Raw genomic sequence first — 10,391 nt, 5'->3', positions numbered from 1 at the left:
CTCCTCCTCCTCCTCCTCCTCCTCCTCCGCCTTCTCCTCCTCCTTCTCCTCCTCCTCCGCCTCCTCCCCTCCGTCCTCCTCCACCACCCCGGCCCCGCTCTCCCAGCTGCGGACGTGAAAGCCGCTCCTAACTCCGCGGCAGGGGCTCCGGGTGTCGGCGATGATTGCGCGGACCCGCCGCGGCAGCACGGCTGGCATAGCGAGGGGCCAGGCCGCGGCTAAGCAGGAGCCTGAGCCAGGGTAGCAAGGCAGTGCGCGTGGCCACCATTCAGGAGGCCTGACCGGAAAAGAGGGGCGGTGCCTGGAGTGGGAGGAGCTGGCAGGGGCGGGGCCAAAGGGGGCCAGGATGCCGCGGAGGTGCCGGGAGTGACAGGAGAGGCGGGGCCTGAGGGGGTGGGACGAGGAGCAACTCCGCGATTAAGCAAGAACGTGAGCCCAGGAGGACGTGCGGGGTGCAGGCACAGTGGGGACTGGGGCTGGGCCGTTAGGGGTAGGGCGAGCGACCAGGGTGGGGAGCTAGAGCCAGAGCCCGGCACGAACAGAGGACTGGAGGCGTGAGCACTCAAAGGCGGCGGGACGGGGCTCCCAGCGACTGCCCCAGAGATAGGCTTCTGTTTGGCGGACAGCGGGTCCCAGCCTGCACGCGACGGTTCCAGTCCAGTCCGGGGTAAAGGATACCTACCAAATCCAGGAGACTTGCCTACAACAAAGGGCTGGGGACTGACGTAACCCGCTGTGTGGTACATAGGACATGCATATCCTTAGCCCCAGCTGCAGTGCAGTCCCACAGACGCTTGCCACAACCAAGGTTATGTATTTGTGCATGTGTATGAGGGTCTCACGCTCGGTATGAAAGACCCTCAGAGAGGACCTTTTTCTCCGATGAAGACCCCAGAACCAGGACACTCCGAGACCAGGCCACAGGATGCAATTAGCAAGAGGTTTATTGAGTAAACACAGGTACCTGTGGGCAGCAAAGCCTTTCGGAGGACTTTGTGCGCCTGCTAACTGGAGGGCTTTTTATAGGGAAGAGCAAACACCAAGTTTACAGAAGCAAAACAAAAGCATGGTTATCGGTCGATCGGAATGAGGCGGGCATGAATGGTTTCTTCTCTCAGCATGGATGTTTGGCAATAGTCATCCTGTTCCTATCTTTATAGATACCCTGTTTTGCAGTCAACCTGCTTTGTTGATGTGCTATCTTATTGACATCCTTGCAGTCTCCCTATCTCAAGACATCCTGCTCTCTCAAGCACATGGGATGTTCAGAACTCGGGTGATGATTGACCTTGTGCATTTAGCTGCAGAGATGCTGACTCATCTCCTTACTGTGTTGCCCATGTTACACATGAGCGTTTGACTGTGTGCTGCCTCATGTCACACATGAGCTTCTAACTGCGAACATCTGACAGAATATGGAGTGACACACAAGGTCCACAGATGGTCATAGACAGTGGAACCAGGACCTACCCACTTGTTCTGTGTCTTTTTTTTCCTCCTCTGAGATCAGGAACCACACCAAGTCTATGTAGCTGATTTTCCCATCCTGCTGCACCTTCTAGCCTGTGTGGAGGTCAGGGAACATGAGGCCTCTCATGGGGTTTGGATAACTGCTAATAGAGAAGCCCCACTTATCACTCATAGTGACGAAACCACCCACTGACAGTAACGTGACCGCCCACCACCAACATTGACATGGGACGTGTAACCCAAACAGCAGCAATGGGGCAGAAGGTATCACATTTTCCATGACATTGGTCACGTGATGGAGACCAGAGACCGTGACACTGACACTGACTCTGCGTGAACACCCCACCCCCACCCCCGCCACTTACTGGACCTCACATGATGCAGCACAAAAGCACCTACCACATCATGGTACCTGAGAAGATCCTGTCTGAAAGACCCTCAGATCTTTCTGTCTGGGGAGACCCTTCCCAAGGAACAGCGAGACCATTTGTGCGGATGCAAACAGCAAGAGGTTTATTCGGATACACAGGTACCTGGGGCAACAAAGTCTCTCGGAGGACTTGTGCGCCATCAGGCTGGGGTAGCGGGTTTTTATAGGGTAAAGGGAGCAGAAGCACGGTTACAGAAGCGAGATGCATAGTTACAGGGTATTCATTGGTCAGTTTGAATATGGCTGAGTTCAAGTCGGGACAAGGTCCCTGGTTCCCGAGAATTCAGATATGGGCTGCCTTGGCTCTTGTCTAGGGCAGACAGGGAGTTTCTCTCTTGGTATTCACCGTTCCTCCCCCGGCCCAGCCACAGGTGTCTCTATCTCGTTTTGGCAGCTTCTAAACTGCCCTTTGTTAAAACCCTGAATATTCAGTACAAGCCTTGCAAAATGGTGTTACCGGTGCTAAGTTGTTTAACAAGGTGGGCGGGGGGGGCGGTCTTTCATCTGGTGCTAAGCTGCTTAGCAAGCTGGACGGGGGTCTTTCACTGTCAATCATCTTGGAGGAGATGGCAGCACGAAGAGCCAGTCAGGGTGGTGTTTACACCTAATGGCTGGGACCTGGCTCTGCCCCACCTCTCCCTGTCATTCCTCTGGCCTCCACTCCAGGGCCTGCCCCTTCATCCCTGAGCACAGCCCCTCTCTCCCAGGCCCCACCTCTCTATCAAAGTACTACCTGAACCCTGCTCTCTTCCAATAGCTCTGCCCTCCACCCCACAGTTCCGCCCCTCGATCTGACAGCCCCACCTCTTCATCCATTAGCTCTGCCTCTCCATCCCTGAAGCCTGCACTCTACCCCAGGCCCCACGTCTCCATCCCACAATCCCTCTCTCTGCCTAAGACTCTGCTTCTCAACTGGCAACTCCACCCCAGACCCCACCCTCGCCAGCTCAGGCCCCACCTTTCACCTCACAGCCCTACAACCCCACCCTCTGCCCCATGGCTCCACTGGAGGCACTGTCTTCACCCCAGGCTCCACCCCACCAAAGCTCACTGTGGTCTTTGTGCAGCATCCAAGTCCCTCACTTCTGAGCCCCACCCTCACCTGAGGTTCCGCTTACGTCCCTACTGAAGCCTACCAGGTAAAGCGCATCAAAGAACAGGTCATGACCTCTGTAGAGTTTCCAGAACTTGCAGTAGTTGACGTAGAAGTGCTCTTAGGAAAAGAAATTGGTCAGTTGGGTGATGTCAGGCTTTTCTTCCAGCAGCGCCATATTCTGTAAGAGGTGCCACAGTCAGCCATGCCCTCTCACATTTTCCATGGGGACCAGGGGTGTGTCTCTGCTTGGTGGACAGGAAGTTCAAAGGGGGTGCTGTTCCATAATGCAGGCCATGCCCTTCCAAGTGGTCCACTTAGACTGTGGGTATGTCCACTCTGGGTGACCAGGAAGTTCACAGATGGCCTGCCCCCTAATGCCTTCACACATAGTGGGGGAGTAGGTAGGATCTTGTAGGCCTCTCCCCTACCAGCAGACCATGCCCCACACACACAGAGGAGGTAGAACCTGGGAGGGCCAGCCTACAGTTCAAGGCCTCACATAGGGAGGGAGAGTAGGAAGATCCTTGGAGGTCCCACCCCTGCTACAAACAGAAGAATCATTCAGTAATTAAAAACCACTTTCATTTCACAAGGCAACTAATCAGAGCAAAGATGGATATTTAAACCAAGATGCAGGTCAAATTGACATTGTCTTCTAAATTAAGTGGTTATTTTTTGCTGTAGATTTCTCCTTATAGCTGATTCCCTACTGTTACAAATTTGGGGATTCCCACATTTCAGACCTATTTGATCATTTACTGAATACTGTCTTTCCTATACTTTGGGGTTTACTGATTACACTTCCCTGACTATGTGTGAAGACAGCTTCCCACTGCCAGGCTTTTCTTTCTCCTATGTAAATGCAGGGATCTGCCTTCCTGCAATTACTTTTATTGACAGGCAATTGGTCAGTGTTTAGGGTGCAGGCAAAAGAATTCATTTAAGATATTCCCAGATATCCAAGCACATAGAATTACCTCTTACTCAAAGTTGTTCATTCCTAGCTGCTCAGAAATTTAGAAAAAAATAAGCATACCCTCGCCTTCATCTCAGTTTACTGATGATTTTATTTCAAGAAATGTGCTGCTTGTGTTCTACTCTCAGAGACAGTAAGAGAAATAATTAACTATTTGCCCACATCCCAGAGAAAGACATCCTTCCCACTGGTAAGACACTGGCAATCAGAGTGGCTGATAAACATCATACCCAAGATCTGATAATTTTGAGTGCTTGGTTTTCTCTTTGTTTTTACTGCTTAGAGCAAAGGTGTAAACTTCAGATCTAAAAGGCCCTTAGAACTTGCAGCATTTGGTGAATGCGCTAATAGAGCAAGGGTCATAACTTCCCCTGTTTGTTACATATGTTGCCTGGTAACCCAATACTATCCATGCATGCTGGAAGAAAAAAGGGACACACTGAGTAAAAAAAACAATCCTTGACTTATTTGTAACTGAACCGAAAATTAACTTTTTAACCCTTTAACCATTGAAGATGTAGTGTAGCATACCAGTCTCCCCTTCTACAATTCCCTGATGATTTAATGTCTTTCTTAATTACCTTTCCTCTATCTTAAGGAGTTCACTGGATGTACACTAAGCCACTCCTACCTTTGAGCCAAGAACCACAGATTTCTGTTTGTAAATCCTCATCTATCTTTTATAGCACTAAAGAATTCCAGTCCTGAACCCAACTAAGGCTGGGTAATTGATGATAATAAAGGTGTATAAACTGTGAACATTTTTAACAAAAAAGAACATTTAAAAAGACATGCTGAAGAAGAATCACATGTGAGTTATTTCATTTATCTCCTCAGATTTCTTTAGCAATTTTTCCTTCAGCAGCTATAATGCCTTAGCTGAACCTTAAAGGTTGGAACCCCAAGGACCCCACTTGTTTTTATTAAGTACAATTAGAATTCAGACTACATGTGCTACATCTGGTGCTCATCTTTGGGGGTAATGATTCACAAAAAATCCACTGGTCTGTGACTTTATAGCTACTGACATAGGCTGGAGATACACATGACGAGAGTCACCACCCTCTCTGCTAGGTTCCCTTCCCTCTCTCCTGGTGGGCTTTCCCTGGCCCCCTTCTTGGGCTGTTGCCAAACTTCAAGGTAGCTGCCTTGAAATCTGGTCAAGCTTTTATTGTTCTGTGCAGCAGCAACAAGCCTCACATCTTTATCAACAGCAGCAGCAGAAGGATTTGGTAAGAAAACTGGGAATTTCTTAAGGGAAGAATTAGCTAAAAGAGAGTTTTTCACAAGTTAAAATATGGGAAACACAATTATGACAGACAAAGGTAGGTCTGTGTATGATTATGCAATGCATGATTTAAAATTGGAACAATTAAATCAATTAAATGAAGGGATAATCAATTTAACTGGGATTGGTATAATGTTAATTATTATTTTGATAATCGTCTTTTTGATAATTCTTGGTTTATCTCTTAAAAAGTTGCTTGATGTGAGTGCCAAGATACAGCCCTTAAAATAATTAATAAAACAGATTATGGATATTTAATTCCAGACAGACAAATTTAAAGAACCAATTTCAGCATTGCATTTAAGTTTAGAGAGGAACAGCCTAAGATTTTCAAACAACTAGCCTTAACATATGCAATAAACTTGTAAGAATTGACAAATGATAGAGACTTTGTAAGAGCTGATTGGAGTCCTGTGGATAGAGGCTTTGTAAGAGCTGGTTGGACTCCCATGGCCATTTTAGATTTAAGGAGATTCAAGGAAGTGATAGTTTCACATGGCATGCATTCACTGTTAGCATTCAGGCACACCTTGGCCATGTCCCTTGGGAACCTGGCACAGTGTGTCACCCTTCTGTGCATGTCAAACTGTTCCCAGACTGTCTGCAGGTGCAAAAGTCCCTGTAAGAGACAAGCCCCACCTACTCCTGCTCTCTTCTTGCTGTTTTTCTGAAGAGGCAAACAGGTCTCAGCTTCTTTCTCTTTCTCTTCCTCTCCCCACCCCTTTCCCATCTCTCATTAAACTGTACTCAGGCTTTGTCTGCATGGTGTATTTGTCTTTTACCCAAATGGGACCTGCTGATGGTTCTTCCTCATTCTGTAATTATAGCACTGGTGTCTGACTTGACCAGGCTCTCTCTGTGTTCCCTCTGCCCAAGGGCAGGTTGCCTGAGGCATGCAGGTATCCTAGACATAGATGAATAGCCCATTTTCAAAATCCCCATCTCCTGGGATCCCACACAGCACTGGCTACTGCCAAGAGGGCTATGACTGGTCCCACAATCACCTTTGGCATTTTCCATAAGTGAGCATTCTGTGTCCTAGCATCCCCTCATTGGGTGGTCCCTTCATTCCTTGGCCCTATGGGTCTTTCGGGATACTGCATTTCTTTGGCTTCATGCCTTTGGGCTATGGCCCTATTTCAGCTTTGTGCCTTTTGCTTCATGCCTTTGAGCTTAGCGCTCCAGCCCTCATTCTTTTGGTTGATAAACCATGGAGTGACCTCTCTTTCTACCTCACTTGTGAGAAACAAAACAGCAAAAAGTATAAACCCATCCACTCCTCTGGGATGCCCTTTAAAAAAACCTAAAACCTTTTCACTTAATGGCATGTGTAATGTCATGTGTAGAGGTTCCTAGACTCACTCACCTCTGTAATACTAACACCGAATGGAACCTTTCCAACTACTGCCAATGAACAGGTAAATGGAAGACAATTGGAAGGTGCCATCTTTACTAAGGACAACCACATGACTGCTGTAATTTTGCTTAAGGTTAAAGGAGATGCTTCACCACCATCTTGACTAAGGGCAAGAAGGACAAGACAGGTGACCTAGTCATCATCTTTGCTAAGAGTACTTTTTGCATGTCCCACCTTTTCCTTATGTTTTTTCTGTAAATTCCTCTTACTGACTGTTATTCTTTCGGTCCCTGCCCTAGCCACGCCCACTCCTTTTAACTTCTGACCTCCGCCCCGCCATCTCTCTCTTCCTGTTTCCTCTCACCTGTACACACAGGGCTTTGCCTCTCTCCTCCTCTCTCTCTCCCTCCTTCTCTTTCCTCTCTCTCTCTCTCTCTCTCCCCTTCTTTCTCTCTCTCTCTCTCTCCCCTTCTTAATAAACATTTATGGCTATTTCCTGTGTTTATATATCTGACCCGCTGCCACCGCCACCGCCAGCGTGGCGCGTGCCCTCCCGCTGGTAAGAAGCTGTAGCCGCTTGCTCGGGTGCCAGACCCTAGAGCCGGTGCCCGGAACTGCTGGGACCCGCCGGAGTTTGCTGCGGGGCAGGGGGACCTCAGGTATATTTTTTTAAGAATAACAAACGGAATAACACTGAGTGTTGCATAAAGTGTGTTTGTGCAGCAACATGCTTTTTGGCAGGGCCTGCCAAAGTCCTCCATACAGAGCCCTTTATGCAGGGATCCTATCTGTCTATAACAGATCTGCTCTCCCCTACCTGTAACAAATCTGCCTTGCCTTTCAGTGCCAACTGCTGGGCCTGCCATGTGGGACTCCACATTTTCTTCTTATTTTAGTCAACTCCTGTTTAATGTGTGCATTTACGCATGTGACTTTTGATTTAACTTTATGTGTGAATGTAAGCTAGCTTTAACTCTGTGTGTATGCAACTTAAATCAGCTGCGCATATGTTAATATAATTACTGTTTTAAAATGTTTAAACAGTCCTAATGAGCACTGTTCATTGTACCTCTTTCTAGACTAAGAAAAAAGTCTCAAATACTTTAAATTGATATGTATTTTTAAAGATGATAAAAATATATGGTTAATGTGATTTCATTGCTTTAAAATATATTCCATATAATGATAAAATTTTATTTTATTTTATGTGTGTTGGTGTTTTCTTGCATGTATGTCTGTGTGAGGGTGTTGGATCCACTGGAACTGAAGTTACAGACAGCTGTGAACTGCCATGTGGGTGGTGGGAATTGAACCCAGGTCATCTAGTTGAACACCCAGTCCTCTTAACCACTGACCCATCTCTTCAGCCCATAATGATAAAAATTTAAGGTTATAAAGATCTATTTCAGATTAACAAAAGCTAACTTAGAGATTTACACTACCCAACACATCTTGATAGCTGTACTTTCTAATAAAAAGTCCTCAAATGCTCAGAGTTCTAGAGAATGTGCCATTTAAATTTTTAATTATTAAAAAGGCTTTTCATAGCAGAGACATGGGTAAGCTTCTGGTAACTATCCCGGCCAGGGGGATACAAACGGTGGTCCCTGGTAAACCTAGGGGAGAGGAATGGAGGGTACAAGAGACACAAGAAATGATGGCAAGACAGTGTTTCTGATCAACCCACCCAGTTTATTATATTCTCAGAGGCTGTTATATAGCAAACAGACAAGGGGGGAGGTAAGCAGTGTCAGGTCTGCTGAAATTCAGGCCTGGAGAAATCCCTAGCTGATAGGTAAATACTGAGGGTCTGTGATTGTTGACTAACAAAGGAAAATGCTAATGTTTTCTAAAAGCCTGGTGCCTGCAAGTCTCACTAGGCTAATATTCTAGGTCTGGAACTTGCCTGCAAAGGTAATTTAACTTAACTTAAGGTTACTTGTGAACTTAAGATGGCTGTAAACAAAATGCAGATCTCAAAATACAGGTCTTTGCTTCTGCAGGTAATAACCTCTGTTTCCTCCAAAGAAGATGGGTGGGAACAGAAGAACTTCCACCCATAAGTTGTTTCACAAGTGAAAGCACTAGCATTTGACCAAACCTGCTTTTCACCTCAACTGCTGCAAGACCTCTTCAGACCATGTACAACAGTACACCGAGGAATTGAATGCCTCGAGTTGCCTACACCAATAGTAGGCTAGTCTTCTTACAAACTACTAATCCACAGGATCTTCTGAAGCTTGGCAGGTCCCATGCTACCAATCATAAAACAGATGTTGCCCTGAAGGTCCTGCCATCCTTGATCATGGAGGTTCCTGGGGTAACTGTCTTGGTATCCAGTCAAGTAGGCCTCTTTTATTTTTTTAATCAATAACTCAGGTAAAATTTATGCTTTCTAACAACTCTGATGCAGTTTGACAGCTGGTAGGCTTGAGAGTTTAAAAGGGACAAACTCACAAAACAGATTTCAACATAACTTTTTATCATTTCTTTGTTTAAGTAAAAGGTAATTTAGGATACAAAACTTAAGGTGTGAGGATCTAAAAGTATTTCAGTGTGTAAGAAAGTGTTTTAAAGTATGCAAATGCAAGTTATTAATGTGTGTACATGCAAGTAATTTAAGAATGTTTCAGGGTACAAGGAAGTAACTTACGCTGCGCAAATGCAAGATACCAGATTTCTCTCTCATGCTACTGTTCATAGTAATCTATAAAATTGTGATAAGCTATTAGTCTAGCTCTAGCAAAGTACTACCACTATCATAACTGTAAGGTCAAGTTTTAAATTTTCTTTGGTTGCTTTCTAACTATAGATTTAACAGGTGCTTTTTATTGTGCTAAAAATATCTATCATATTTTTTCAAAATGGGAAGAAGAGTGTGAATGCTTTCAACCAAAATCATTTCTGACATGAGTATACTGCCATTTCTACAATGTAAATTTCAGTATAGATTATAAACAATATAAATGCTAATGTTTCTAAACCTTATGTTTTCACAAACTCAAAGAATTCTTGTAAGTTCCAGGGAATCAACTTGGAGGATTTACATCTAATTGCTCAGATGCACCCCTCCCTCAATTACCAGGCCCTAAGCAGCCCAACTCTACCAACTTTTCCCTGGAAGACTTAAGGAATTTTTTTTTCCTAAACTTAACCTTGTCTTCTGCTCTGGCAACAACTTGCCAGAGATGAGACACCAGAAAGTTCCACATAGCCTGCATAGTAGTTGAAACAACCAGCTACTCCAGAACATGGCAGCACCCCAGCTTTCTCAGGTTCCCCCAAAGATGGTTGATGCCACCCAGGTCAGCAGGAAACAGTCTTGAGAACTCAATATTCTCATTCCCTAAACCTGCCATGCCTATCTCCTCATGGTTTTAATAGCAAGCAAGCAAGCAAGCAAGAAAGAAAGAAAGAAAGAAAGAAAGAGAGAAAGAAAGGAAGAAAGAAAATGTTATTCTTTTCTGCAAGGTTGGAGAGAAAACACGAGATGCACAGCTGTCCCACGTGGGTAAACTTTAATGGGGGGTGACGACAGATGAGGGAGGGGGTGAACAGACGAAAAGGGGGCGAGTTATGGCGTTTCCTGTTTTTAAGGGCATCCAGGTGCATGGGAAAAAATGTCCTGCGCATGCGTGGCTTTCCATCGAACTGGGAATTGTAGTCCAATGGGATGCTGTGTCCTCTACCTCTTCTGGGAATTGTAGTCCAGTGATTCTTCTGCACATGTGTGACCTTTCTGTTGTAATATGGAGCGGCAGGCTGCGTCCCCGG

The sequence above is a fragment of the Microtus ochrogaster genome, unplaced genomic scaffold (genome assembly GCF_000317375.1).
Source record: "Microtus ochrogaster isolate Prairie Vole_2 unplaced genomic scaffold, MicOch1.0 UNK40, whole genome shotgun sequence".
In the NCBI taxonomy this organism is placed as follows: Eukaryota; Metazoa; Chordata; class Mammalia; order Rodentia; family Cricetidae; genus Microtus; species Microtus ochrogaster.
The sequence above is the reverse complement of the archived record's forward strand: the minus strand, read 5'-3'. Positions refer to the sequence as shown.